The sequence below is a fragment of the Nycticebus coucang genome, chromosome 14 (assembly GCF_027406575.1).
Source record: "Nycticebus coucang isolate mNycCou1 chromosome 14, mNycCou1.pri, whole genome shotgun sequence".
Classification (NCBI taxonomy): domain Eukaryota; kingdom Metazoa; phylum Chordata; class Mammalia; order Primates; family Lorisidae; genus Nycticebus; species Nycticebus coucang.
Genome location: NC_069793.1, coordinates 32,487,592 through 32,501,549, shown reverse-complemented (window position 1 = coordinate 32,501,549; position 13,958 = coordinate 32,487,592). Strand labels below are relative to the sequence as shown.

The 13,958-nt window shown below is 41.2% G+C and overlaps 1 protein-coding gene across 7 annotated transcripts in view; it reads right to left on the bottom strand.

Annotated features, from left to right (window-relative positions):
* WT1 (WT1 transcription factor) overlaps positions 1-13,958 on the bottom strand; it is a 48,667-nt gene that overhangs the window by 12,161 nt on the left and 22,548 nt on the right. The window lies entirely within an intron of this gene.

The following is a 13,958-nucleotide window of genomic DNA, read 5'->3' as shown; positions in this document are numbered from 1 at the left end:
TCATGTTCAGTGCGCTGGATTTTTGTCAGCACCTCATGACTCAGTTTTTACCAGACAGCACCAAAAAAAGTGATGACACTTACAAGAAGAGACGTCATGTCCTCAGAAGTACGGATTACACGTCTCTGGCCTCCACTTGGTTGAACATACGGATCAGTTTCCCAGATCAACTGAACTCTTTGTAGCCAACCTGTGCTATGGGTGAGCCCTGGATAATATTCCTGCCAACATAAGACTGACTGGTCCCTACTCGGTGCTCAGGTGAACCTCGGACTATTAGTGAGAGCTCAAAAGATGTGCACTGCTGAAAAGGACAACCTGGAAGGGGGGGATGTCCTGCCCCACAAGTCCTCTGTCCTTCCGGTATAGTGCTGACATCTGTTCTGCAGTTACTTTGATCCAGGTGAGCAGAGGGAAGATTTTCGTGCACACTGGCCCACGTCAGAATCCCATCTAGAATCACCACCGGCAGCCTGTATGAAATATCTCTGTAAGGTGGTGCAGCTGCTTTGGAAAACGTCTGGCAGTTCCTCAAAATGTTAGACATGAAGTTACCATGTGGCCCAGAAGTCCCCATCCTAGATGCACTGGGTGGCCATAAAGTTTGTGTGCAATTTAAAACTGATTTCCCAGGGCAGAGTGTCCCTCAGCAAGGACTGACAGGCCGGGGAGCAGGAAGTGTGCAACCAACTTTATAGCCACCCTGTGTTCCCAAGAGAAATGGAAACAGATGTCCACACAAAAACTTGTACACATTGTTGTTCCCCACCATTATTCCTAAGAGTAAAAAAGTAAAACCAACCCAAATGTCCATCAGCTGATGAAGGGATGAACAAAATATAGCTCATTCATACAATGGACTAGAATCTGGCAATAGAAAGAATGAAGTACTGATTCATGCAACCTTGAAAACATTGCGCTAACTGAAAGAAGCTGTTCACAAAAGACTATACATTTTCTGATCCCATTTATATAAAGTGTCCAGAATAAGTCAATCTCCAGGGACAGAAAGGAGATCAATGATTAGTTGCTCGGGACTAGCAGAGTGAGAGGATGAGGAGAGGGACCACTGAAAATGTCCTAACAAAACAACCATGAATATACTAAAAACTAACCAAGTGTGCACTCAATGCGTAAACCACAGGGTCTGTAAAATCTGCAGAGCTGTTTTTTAAAAATTATGTCTGTAGGGTGAGGTCCACACGTCAGCATTTTTAATTTTATTTCATCTTTTTTTTTTTTTGAGGCAGAGTATCACTTTGTTGCCCTGGGTAGAGTGCCGTGGTGTCATAGTTCACAACAACCTCAAACACTTGGGCTCAAGCCATCCTCTTGCCTCAGTTTTTAATTTTTAGTAGAGGCAGGCGGGGTCTTATACTCTTGCTCAGGCTGTTCTAGAACTCATGAACTCAAGAGATCCACACACCTGGGCCCCCCTGAGTGAAGCATTACAGGCATGAGCCACCATGCTGGCCATCACCACCATTTTTTAAAACCTCCAGATGAGATGAATTGGCTGTTGGGGGTGAGAACTCCATCCTCTGCCTCTGTTACTCTAGCAGTTGGTTCCAGAGGTCCCAGGCAGGAAGGCAGGTGAGGTGTTGGGTCAGCCCACCCCCTCTGGTAGGGTGTGGGGAAAACCTGGGGCTGACTCAACACTCACTCACCCTGAGGAGAGAGTTCCTGGAAGGGAAGAGTGTCTGCCAGGATGACTGAAATGTCCACACCCCTGGAGCCACAGCAGCTGTGGGGTTTCATATTAGTTCTGGCTCCAAGCATTTCAGAAAGAATTGCCTGTCCGCCCTGCAGAGTTTAGAAAGACAGGGGGCAATTCTGCTCCCCCTAACCTACCACACCTTGCCCCTATATCCTTTAAGTGACTTTTAACATATTTTTGGGAGAAATATCCCAAAGGGTTAACCCAGGGTGAAACACACAAAAATTAGAGAGAAATGCCAAAATCAGAGAGCATCTGCCTTTCTGACCCTTAAGAGTGTGTTTGCCAGAAAAAAAGAAGCCACGTCTGCCTTCCTGACAATCTTACTGTACAGAGCAGGGAAGTGAGAGAAGTCAAAGGTATGTGAGGATCGCTCTCTATGCTACAGAGCTCAGATTCTCTCAACTGTCACCATGTGAACTGGTGTCTTTTACTGTCCCAAGAGCTCCTTCTTGATCCCCTTCACTTTGTTAAGTCTTTCTAAAAGTGTTGGCTTAGATGGATCCCAGTGCTCCAAAAGTGTGTTTGGAGGGAGAGCCAAGGGAAAACCACCCACAGCTTTTAGAATTTGGAAGTCACATCAATGTTGAAGGTTGGAGAGAGCATGCCTTACCCAAAGGGATCCCATTTCAAATTTTTAATATCAATATGCTAGTCAGACACAATACAATGTATTTGACCCATAGGTTGCCAGTGGTCAATCCCTGGACAGATTGGGGCCTCCCTGCTGAGTGTAGGCAGGGGATGATTATAAACACCTAAGAGCAAACACAGCTCCTTTGAACTCAGGTGACAGTGACCTTCCCCAGTCACATAAAATCTGACTAAAGCCCCATCTCCCCAACATGCTGGCATGAACTAAGGCTGGTATTGCTACCCTGAGCTTGAATACATGACTGTCTTAAACCAGAATTCAGGACCATCCATTCATTCTTCAAATTCCATTCTCTTTTTCTCAGCAGATCATCCCCAACTGCTTAAATCTATTTTTCTCTGGATTCGGCTCCCAATACATTTGCTTACCATTCCATGTCACTTCTACACTTAGAAAGCTCTTTTCTGTCTTTGCATGAGAAGAAATGATCTTCCTTGCTGTTTCTATGGTCTACTATATTTACAATGTATATAAAATATTTTTCATAGCATTCCGGAATTGATCGCATTCTGGAAAGTCTCTTTGTGGCACAACCTGAGGGAAGCCATCATAGAGAATTTAGCCACTTAGAAGGGGCTAGTCCACCAGGGCATAAATTACTGGCAGGAGTTGACTTGAGACAGGAAAGGTCAAGAAGATGGAGGCTGTCATTGAGACAAGAGGTATTGTTAAGACCCACTTTGAGTATGAACGGTCCCCAAGAGAGAATCATCCGTAACCATATCCAGTGACGGTGCTGTGGATGGACCAGATGAGAGTGAGGATAGGACTCCTAGGTTCTAGAGCCAAAAGGGCTACCAAGAATGGCAGGGAACCACCAGCACAGTGAAGATATTTTTAAGTCCAAAGATGTGTATTCCAAAAACAAAAACAAAAAACAGAAATCCCTGGGTGGGTATATGGCTAAAAAAAGTCATCACAAGCCAGAGATAGAAGGTCTTATCCTTTGTGGAGGTGACGCCATAAAGCAGTTCTGGAGCAGAGTACCAAAGCCACCAGGCCAAGTAATTGAGAAATCCAAACCTCCCACAGGCTAGAAATGCAGGCAATGGCCTCATCTACCTTCCAACCCAGATAAAGGGAAAAAACATAAAGGAAACCTGGCTCTATGTACAGCAAGGCACATGATCCAAGCCTGGGTAAGGATGGATTTTCTTAGGATAAGAAACTAGTGCTTTCTAAAAAGTTTACATGTTTCTCTGTTTTGTTGCCTAGTAAACTTCCTTTTGAAAGATATAATACTTGATTCAGCTGAATGTCAGGAAAAGGGACTTGATGACTCCTTGGCCAAGATAATCAGGGAGTTTACAAGGAGGTATACTGAGGGGAGCCATGGTTCCAGGTGGAGAAAAGAGCTGGTGGGTCTGGTGCAGGCAGGTAAAGATACGGAAGAGGAGACTCCGGGTAAGGTGACTGCGACTCCTGTCCTACCACAGAGGCCACCAGGCTACAAACCTCTTGCCAGGTTGACATAGACACTTTAGACATTTCCTTCAGTTTTATTGTTCAAGGAGGCACAAATTATCCATGTGAGTATTTAGCCTGTAATTCCCTATCTTGTTCACAAGGACATAAAATGTAACTAATAGATCCACTCTATTAGTAAACTTCCACCATGGGACTGGTAATTCTACCACAAAAAAACAGACTTGGGCACATGGCTTACACATGGCTAACCAATCCTGGTTCCTAATATCCTTGTTTTTCCCCGAGTGTTCCAAGAGATCTGCTTAATAATTTTCCCAAGAACTCATGTTAACCTCACTGATCTGAAGTTTCCAGAATCCACTGGGCTTTTTCCTCCTTGAAGCTAAGATATGTACCTGTCTTAACTCTTCTGTCACCTCTCTGATTTTCCATGAATTTCCAGATTATTGGCTAAGGAGGCAGTTATTTTATGTTTGCTAAACTGGCCAGAATATGGATTTGCTTCTTGTTGATTAAAAAAAGAACCCTTATACTCAAAGGAGTAGGGTGCCGGCCCCATATGCCGGAGGTGGCGGGTTCAAACCCAGCCCCGGCCAAAAACTGGATTAAAAAAAAAAAAAAGAACCCTTTAGGGACCAAGTAAGTGAGAGAAATGAGTGACGGCCACAAAGAGGTGATGAATGAAGGGCACAAGATGGTACTGAACTAGCAGGGACCACCACCCTGGCCACACTACCACCCAACACAGGCAGCCATGACTCAGCTCTGTCAGACAACTACAGTCAATAAGATGAACCCACATCCTCCCAATCTTCAAGAAAGTCAGAAATCTGGATCTTTTTGAGATCACATGAGTTGTAAATTCTTGCAAATAATTGAAATTTTAAAGAATCACTGTCAGGTCAAATTACACATACATGTGGCCTAAGGGCCACCAATCTGCAAATTCTGCATTCGAGGCTGAGCAGTAAAGTTCAAGCTGTAAACTGGAAAATTCCATCTTGATTCTGCTGATTTCTCCCACATGGCAACAAGGTTGATGTGAAGACATGCCTGATTCTTTGAAAAGTGGCTATTAGAATCTTCTAAACCTTTGAAAACTTGAAAGAATGCTATGTTTATACAGGAAGAATGGCCCGTACTATTAGACCAAAATCTAGAAGAAGTTTTAATCTATAGGTATCAATGATTTGCCTCTAAATTCCACTGGCCCACTTGAAAGTGGGCTTAAGCATTGAAGTCATAGACAGAAAACCGTATGTGCTGTACTAGTTCATCTCTATTAGTTACCTGTAAATGCCGTAACAAAGCACCACAAGTACAGTAGCTTAGGACAGCATGTATTTATTGTCTCACAATTCTAGAGATCAGAAGCCTGATAATCAGCCTCACCGGATGTCAAGGTGTCAGCAGAGCTGTCTTCTGGAGGCTCCGAGGGAAGAATGCCTTTCCTTAAGCCTTTCCTTATGCCTTTTTCAGTTTCTAGAACTTGCCTGCTCTCCTTGGCCTTTTATCCACATTACTCTAATACCTTGGTTCCTTTCTCCTTCTACTTCTCTGTAATCAAAATCTCTTCTGCCTTCCTCTCGTAAGGACACTCGTCACTATGTTTAGGGTCCACCTGGATAATCCAGGATAACCTTCCCATCTCAAGATCACATCTGCAAAGTCCCTTCTGCTAGACAAGAGAACATTCACAGGTTCCAGGAATCAGGCCCTGGGTATCTTTGGGGGCTCAGTATTTAACCTACCATATCGAAGGAACCAACTTTATTCAGTTTCTTGCAGGAGCATTTGAAAGAACTAAATTAATCTGGATTCTTTATCTCCAAACTAGTCTGAAAGAACAATGATTCTGCATCTGAAGGCCCACATCCCTGGCCCAGTTCTACCATTTATTTTCCTTGTAGGCAAGTCATCTCATCCTGTGTGCAAGAAACTAACAATAATAGTAATAAAATGAAGGTAATAATGTATTTTATAGATTTGTTTGAAAAGCAAAGAGATGAACTATGTGGGGAGAAAAAGTTAAGTATTCCATAACCTCATCCCAACAAAACATTTAGGAAGCCTATGATTATGTACAATTGATGTCCAACAACCACAAAAGGTATTTACTGTGTGTGCTTCCCATGAGCCTAGGGCCCTGCCAGGGATTGAAAATTGAAATTGTACTGAATTGAATTCATCTCATTAGGGTCATTAAGGTGAATCACCTTAGGCAAATGACCTAACATCCCTGACATCAGCTTCATGTAATATGAAAATATTACAGACGAAGGATTAATGAAGTCAGTTAAGTAAAGCCCAATGCTTGGCACATATTCACTTGATAAATATTAACTGATGCCCCTAGGGTGTTATCCCCTCTTCAAAGCAAAGAACACTGAGGTTTAGGAGAGATTGAGTTACCTTCCCAAAGTCAGACAGACGGCAGGTGGCACAGCCACAGCATGAGTTCAGGTGAGTGCTGTTCTTACTTCAAAATGAGCTGGACAATCCTGGGGGATTGTAACCCCACCCTGCAGGTTCATTTCTATCATCCTGACACTTGAATGATTCCCAGCTCTTTTTTTTTTTTTTTTGTAGAGACAGAGTCTCACTTTATGGCCCTCAGTACAGTGCCGTGGCCTCACACAGCTCACAGCAACCTCCAACTTCTGGGCTTAAGCGATTCTCTTGCCTCAGCCTCCCAAGTAGCTGGGACTACAGGCGCCTGCCACAACGCCCGGCTAGATTCCCAGCTCTTTTCTTCAGGGGTATGAATGAAATTAGGCATGCTGAAGGTTTGAAAAATGAACTGGGGATGGAGGAGGAGGATTCAGAGAGCAGGGCCAATAAGGAAGGGCAAGTTCAAAACATTCCTTCTTCAGTGGTCTTTGGCCTCTGCTCAGAGGTCTAATATTTATATTGGTATAAAGAAAGCACCAAGCTAACTGATGGAAAAGGCCGCTTATGCATGACAGAGCAGTCTAAACTGTCCGCCATTTTTATAAGAGAAAAAAGTTTCTTTCTACCTAACTGGGAAAATAAACTAAGCAGAGGCATTATCAGCAGAGTACACACCTTGTGACTTCATTTTTAGAGGTGGCCTAGACTGCACATTTTCCTAAGCAGCTTTGAAATGCACAAAAATGTATCTTGAGAAAGTTTGCTTTTCCTAGACAGCTTTAAAATGCATAAACACGTTGTCTTTAGTTCACGAAAAGAGAAAAATGTCCCTCATATAATATAACACAAATTATGAGCCCTCCTGACACTAAAAACATGTATGTTCAAGTTTGGCCATGAAAAAAATTTAACATCTGAAGAGTAGCTTCTTTAGAAATGATTAATTTTGATATTCCACAGGCACATGGAGATTAATAAAATGGAATTGAGGTTTAACAGATGAGGAAAACCAGAGCTGCCCCAAAGTCCCTTATCAACAAGAGAAGTAAAAAGAAAAAAAGGAAGAAAGAACAAGAAAGGAAAAGAGAAAGAACTTTTTGAAGGCAATTAGCGTCAATATGAATATTCAAAAGGAGGAACTTCAACCTGTGGTTTCTCTCTCCCACCTCTGGTGATTGGCCAGGTGGGCTTCCCCCATCCTCATCACTGTCTTCTCCCCTCTTCAGAGTTCGTCAGATTGAAGGAAAACACCTGGGAAAACTCCAAAACTTTCCTGTATCCAAACCATGGAATTTACCCACAACCCCCTTCTCTCTCCATCTTTGATACTCAAGGCTTATATATGAGTTGCTTCAATGCCTGATTCTTTTTCATGTTGACAATAAACTTTGGTTGTAAGCCTTGAGAACGGTCACTCCTTGTCGAGTGAGCCGCTTTCTCGGGGAAAAGAAAGAATCATGTCAAGAAATGGTGTGTCCTTGAAGTTTAAACACAAGAGATGAAGCTGAACACAGCACCACTTATCAATTATATTTGCCTAAAGGGGAAAAAAAAACAAAACAGAAACCTAAATCTAATTAAGCCTCTAGATCTAATTGCTTGTTTACAGGGAATACAGGGGATACATGGCCCACATATAAAAGAATGTAAGAAGGGGCAGCACCTGTGGCTCAAAGGGGTAGGGCACCGGCCCCACATGCCGGAGGTGGAGGGTTCAAACCCAGCCCGGGCAAAAAACTGCAAAAAAAAAAAAAAGACTGTAAGAAGCAGCAATCTGCTGAGTCCAAATTGTGGGACATTCTACAGACAACTGATTGATTGTATCCAACTAATCAATACCCTGAGGTCAAAAAGAAGCGACAGCTACAGCATAAAATGGACTTAAGAGAGCACATTAGCAAAATAAAACGAAAACCGGCTAAGCGACAAACCTCTGCACAGTTACGTCACCTTGCACTTGAATGAACTAGAGAGAGCTGGATTTGAACTAATAAGCCTGGAGGATTTAGAATCAAAAGATCCAGGAACATCCTCTGGGAAGTGTCAATAGTTACACCAGAGTGCTTAGGTTGAAAGCCTGGAGGAATGAACAATCTGATTTCCCCATAGCCTGAGGAATTTCAAAACTCACTTTCATATCCATTTATAAAATCTTACTTAGGGAATGCGTTGTTATCGGATTATCCATTTTCAGAGCTGAGGTAACCTAACCTGTCACAGGTATCTCAACGCGAACACTCTTTTTCTCTTTGCCTGAGTGCAACAAACCAAGGGCAATGTTTAAATACAATTCACCGTTCTGCATAAACATTAGTAGCAATGCCACCTAGTTTCTCCTTTCCTTGTGTCATAAAAAAGCTTTAATAGTGGGACTCTAACAAATCGATGGCTATGTTAAAAACCAAAGGATTACTGTGCTTCTAGGGATACATAAGGAATGAGAGAAAGATGAAGCTTCTTGTACTAATCCAGCATGGAAAGTAAAAACCAAAAAAGAAAACAACCAAGTTTGATTGAGTTGAAAACACACAACATGGACGCACTCACAAGTAACGTCTGTCGTCTGATAATTCATAGAGTTAAAATTTCCTCAAAAACACTCTATAGGGAAAAAAGTCATTTTTTAAAAACTTGGACAATTTACCTTTCTCCTGCCCCCCTCAACGTTTTGTTTCAGTTTAGACTTTAAGGAAAAGATGCATTTTTTTACTTCTTAACAAATGCAGTACGTTTTTAGCCATTTTTCATTAAAAACTGTACTGTGGTGATATTTGTAACGATTATTCTTTTAAATGAACTTTTCCCATTGAGACTTAGAAAACAGACCCCTACTTCATCCTTTATTTACTTTTTATCCATGTCTCATATAGCTTATGGCGTTCAGCTCCACATCTTTTCTGGAGGGGATGAGGAATTTCACCCTACTTTCACTACCTCTAACTTTTTAAATGCATTGCTGATCTCTTGGTTTGGTAACCCATATCCATCCCACCTTCCTCTGGGAACACAGCCCTCTTTTCCTTACAGGGAACCACCCACCCTCCTGTAATCCCACTCTCAGGCTCCAGGGATAAGAACATGACTAAGACCTCACCAGACTCCTGTATTCCTCAGCCACATGGCCCAATCCAGGCCAACCAAGCCTTCCCTAGGTCTTTTGCGTAGAGGCAAAAGAGGCATCCTCCTTAGGAAGCTAAAGATACCCAAAACCAGAACTGTTCTGCCACAATGGAGAGAGCTTACCTGAGAAGGCAGCCAGCACAGAGGAGAGCAGAGAAAATAGACAATGAATCATTGAATTCTAGTGACACTGTCTTGAGTCCCTAAATCCAGACATGGGGTTCTAAAATACAATACAACTACCTGCTACATTCTGTTTGACCTATGCCAATTACAACTGGGGTTTTACCACCTGTTATAGAAAAAGTCCCAATTAACAATCTAACAGTGATCTAAAGGTGATTGGATTTACTTTTCAAACAGATGTATCAGAACGTGACACCTATAAATAAACACTGGTCCCTTCAAAGTATTACCTTTTAGAGGACGCTCATGTATTCCAACCATGCTACTATTTCTAAAACCTTGTTTGTATTCCTCTTTTGAAAGTTTCTTTATAGTCATGGCTTATATATTTTCACTTTCTATACAACCCAGTCCTCAGCCACTGTTCAGCTGTTGACACCAGACTTAGGGGTGAATAGCCTAACAACAACGCTAATATAAATCAGCCCCTATGATATCAAGCTTTTCCCACCACCTAAAGTAGTGCACAAACCTCCCTCAAAGGACCTTTTTCATCCAATTTCACACTCAGAGCAGAGCCGAGAGATACTCTTAAATACAGTTGCCGACAACAGTCTGGAGGGAACACAGTTTTTAAAAAGCCCCCAATATTTACTTCCTATTACCACTTGGAAGAGCAGTTTTAGGTGTTTGACTTTTCTTCCTGCTTCGACACACAGACATTGGAACTCACGTACTCAGACCACATTATCAGACCATACAACGATAATCTGGATCTTTTCATACATGTCTCCGGTATTAGGGTTCTAGTTCTTCAGAATCCCAATTCCATGTACCTCACTGGGCTCTGTATTCTCAATGCTTTGGCCAGAGATTGCTTCTGGCTCCACCCTAACGATGGGCACCCAAAATCCACATGTCAAGTGAACCCTGCACCCCACACAAGAAGGATGAAGCTGAATCTTTTCAGCCTGAGTTCTCCAAAGATCCCATCCAGGTTGCTCACACATTCCTCAATCTGAGAAAGTTTACTCAATATGCTCAATTACGTGAAATGTTCCTCCATAAAATGTTCCTTGATCCAGGATCAAGCACAAAGCTGTAACACTAAGAGCTCTCCTGCTTCTCCAGGTGAAATGGAGGCTGGTAGATGTGAAGAATAGGTTGCACAGCCATCACCTCCCCAGGTCCCAGTCACTTGACCATTAGTAACACAAGTAATTCAAGATGAACAAAGAAAAAAAACCTTGTAATAATTCAAAAGAATTACACTCATTCACAAAAGGATTTTAAGGACAACGGTATAAACGTTGAAGTCTTGCAAAGGAGAAAATTCTCAATAGGGACATCTGACACAGAACAAGGCTTGCACCAAATGTTGGAAATGTCATGTTCTTGAAGAAAGGATTCAGAGAAATATTTCTTCTCCACAATTAACTTTTAAACTTGATGCAATCCATTCAAAACTCCCATTCAGACTTTTTAAAAATATATTTTTTCAAAAATGGTATTTTTACAGAAAAATTTAAGATAATGCAGAGAATTCTCATAGTCCCCATAGCCTGTTTCCTCTATTATGATAATGACATCTCACATTAGAGTGGTATATTTGTCACAATGAATAAACCAATACTAGCAAAGAATTTCTTTGAAATTAATAAAATTTAAGTTATCTTAAGAATAAACAAGAGACAAGAGCCAGAAATACTTTGAAAAAGGGGGAACTTTTAACAGTGCTGGGGGAACTTTTAACAGTGCTGGGGGAACTTTCCTATCGGGTATTTAAATAGACTATACAATTTCAGCAAAGAAAACAGTCTGAGCCCAAGGAACAGTGAGACTCGGTCCCTAAAAAAATTTTTAGAAATTAGCTGGACATGGTGGTACACACTTTTAGTGCAGGCTACGTCAGAGGCTGATCCAAGAGGGTCCCTTGAGCCTGGGGATTGGGAAGTTGCAGTGAGCTATGATGATGCCTCTGCACTCCAGCCCAGGCAACAGAGCAGGACCCTATCTCAAAACAAAGCAAAACAAAATAAAACAAAAAGAAAAACTCATAACAAAAAACAAAACAAAACCCAGTCTTATACTTGGCAAAAAGAGCCAGGCTGATCAAAGGAAGAGAATAAAGAGTGTAGAAATAGATCCAAGAAATTTAGAGTTTGATAAAGGTAATACCAAAAGCCATGAAGAAGGGATTACTCAAAATGGTTTGGAGGGTGGTTCCTGTGGCTCAAAGGAGTAGGGTGCCAGCCCCACATGCCAGAGTTGGCGGGTTCAAACCCAGCCCCGGCCAAAAACTGCAAAAAAAAAAAAAAAAAAAAATGGTTTGGGGACACTGACTAGTCATTTCGAAACAAGCCAAGTTTGAACCTAATTGCCAAATAAATTTGAGATGAATTAAATATTTATATTTAAAAAGTAGGTTTTAAAATAATAGCAGAGATAAGTAAATACTTTTAAAATGCCTGGCATGGAAAAAAAATTTAAGCATGATACAAAAAGTAAAAAATAAACCTACCCTAAAAAACTTATAATTTTTACTAGAAAAATAAAAACTTGACAGAAAACAAATCCTTAACAAAGTTCAAATAAAAAACAAAGAAGTTATGGGCCATACATGTGACAAGCAGCAGAACTCTTTCCAACAAAGAACTCCCATAAATGGATATTGTTACTAGATGAACTATCCCAGCTCCTGGTTAAAGCCAGACCTCCACTTGCTTATGGAGCCTCTGCTCTCCCACCCCTCTCAAGGATGTTGTTCCTGTAATTCTCTTTTTCCCAGGATTAATTTTTTCTCTTCCTGGTCATTCCCATCAGTAAATAAACATGCAAATATTTCTATCTAAATATAAGTAAATAAAAGCAAAACAATTTTGAAACAAAACAAACCATACCTTCCCCTGACCTTCTTTCCCTAGCCATCTGGACCCCTGTTTCTTTGTTCTTTATACGATGTTTCCAGTTCATCTCCTCCCACATCTTTAAACCCTTCTCTATCAGGCTTTTGTTCCTTCCCTCTACTCTAGAGGTTAACTACAATTAATAGTTAAATAAATGTTTCCAGAATTTTTTCTCTGCAGATATAAATATACCCCCCCCAAAAAAAATTTTTTTTAAGTTATCTCTGGGTAACTTTTCTTTTGAGATGACAGATGACTTTTTCTTTTCTTCTTTAGAATGTTTTGGTACTGTCTGAATTTTTTTTAATGATAAGCTTCTGTTACTTCTATAATCAAAGGGGGGAAGAAAGCTGTTTTCATTTTAGATAGTCACCATCTTAGCCTTACAGAGACCTACATCTGTGGCTTGGTTTTAAAAATGAAGAGTTAGAAATACAGCTAGAATAAATGTGTTCATTTTTAACAGAAAAACACCTACTAAAATAGGCAGTAGCGTCTCATTTTGGAGAAACATTTGTCTTGGGGACTTTTTATTTAGCGTAGCTTCTAGATCAATGTTTTTCTATACAGAAGTTATAATCTTGTCTTGGGCAGATGACAAGGAGAAGGCTAAATGGTGAACACAAGGTCTCAGAAGAGACCAAGATGCACACAGGAGAGCTCCAAAATGCTCCCCGTCATGAAGATATCCCCCACTCACCCGACCTGCCCTCTCCGCCTGCAACAGGCACCCGTGCACACCCCTTTATCAGCCCTCAGTAACCTCACTTCATCCCCCTGTGCGAAGATCACTGTGCTCCTCATTTCCACCTTGACCTCCTTCACCCCCACCTTCACTTCCCACCTTGCCTACCGGCTCCTCTCTTCTGACCTGAACAAACTTGGCATTCTTCTTCACCTTTATGAGATGAAAATAATTCCATGCTTTAAAATAAAATAATTAGAAATACATATGGAGATAATAAATCTGCAGAACCCAAAATACCTCTTTTACATTAAGTATTTTTTTAAGAGGCTGAGAATATTTTCAATAACATGAACAGAGGTGTGCAGTGGCCTATACATATATGTGTTGGCTGAATTGGATCTCAGCTAAAGCCAATCATTTTCTGCAAGAAAGAAAATCATATGAATGTATGCATACACACAGAAAAAGGCCTCAAAGTGTGTGCAACAACAAAGTAATAGTAATTTCATCAGGGCTATGGGGCGAGTTTTTCTTTCCTTCCCTGTATAGTTGCATTTTCTTTTCTTTTTTTTTTGGAATATAAAAGCATGAATTTATTTCATATTAGAGAGAGGGAAGAGAGTGGAGGGATAAGAAGAGAGAAGAGAGCAGAGAGCAGGGAGTGAGAGAAGGAAAGATGGGAGGAGAAAGAGAGAGAGGGAAGAGCCCGAGCAGGGAGATGGCACAGCCCCCCAATGAACAATGCCCACCTTGTTGCATTTTCAAAGTTCTGTAATTGATACACATTACTTACAAAAATACCTGAACTGAATGCACACTCAAAAAGAAAAGGGTAAGACCAACAGTCAGGGAGGGGAAAGAAGAAGCAGGAAAGTGACAAGAGAGGGCAAAGAAGATTGTGAATTAAGTCGGCTCTAAGTGAGAGCA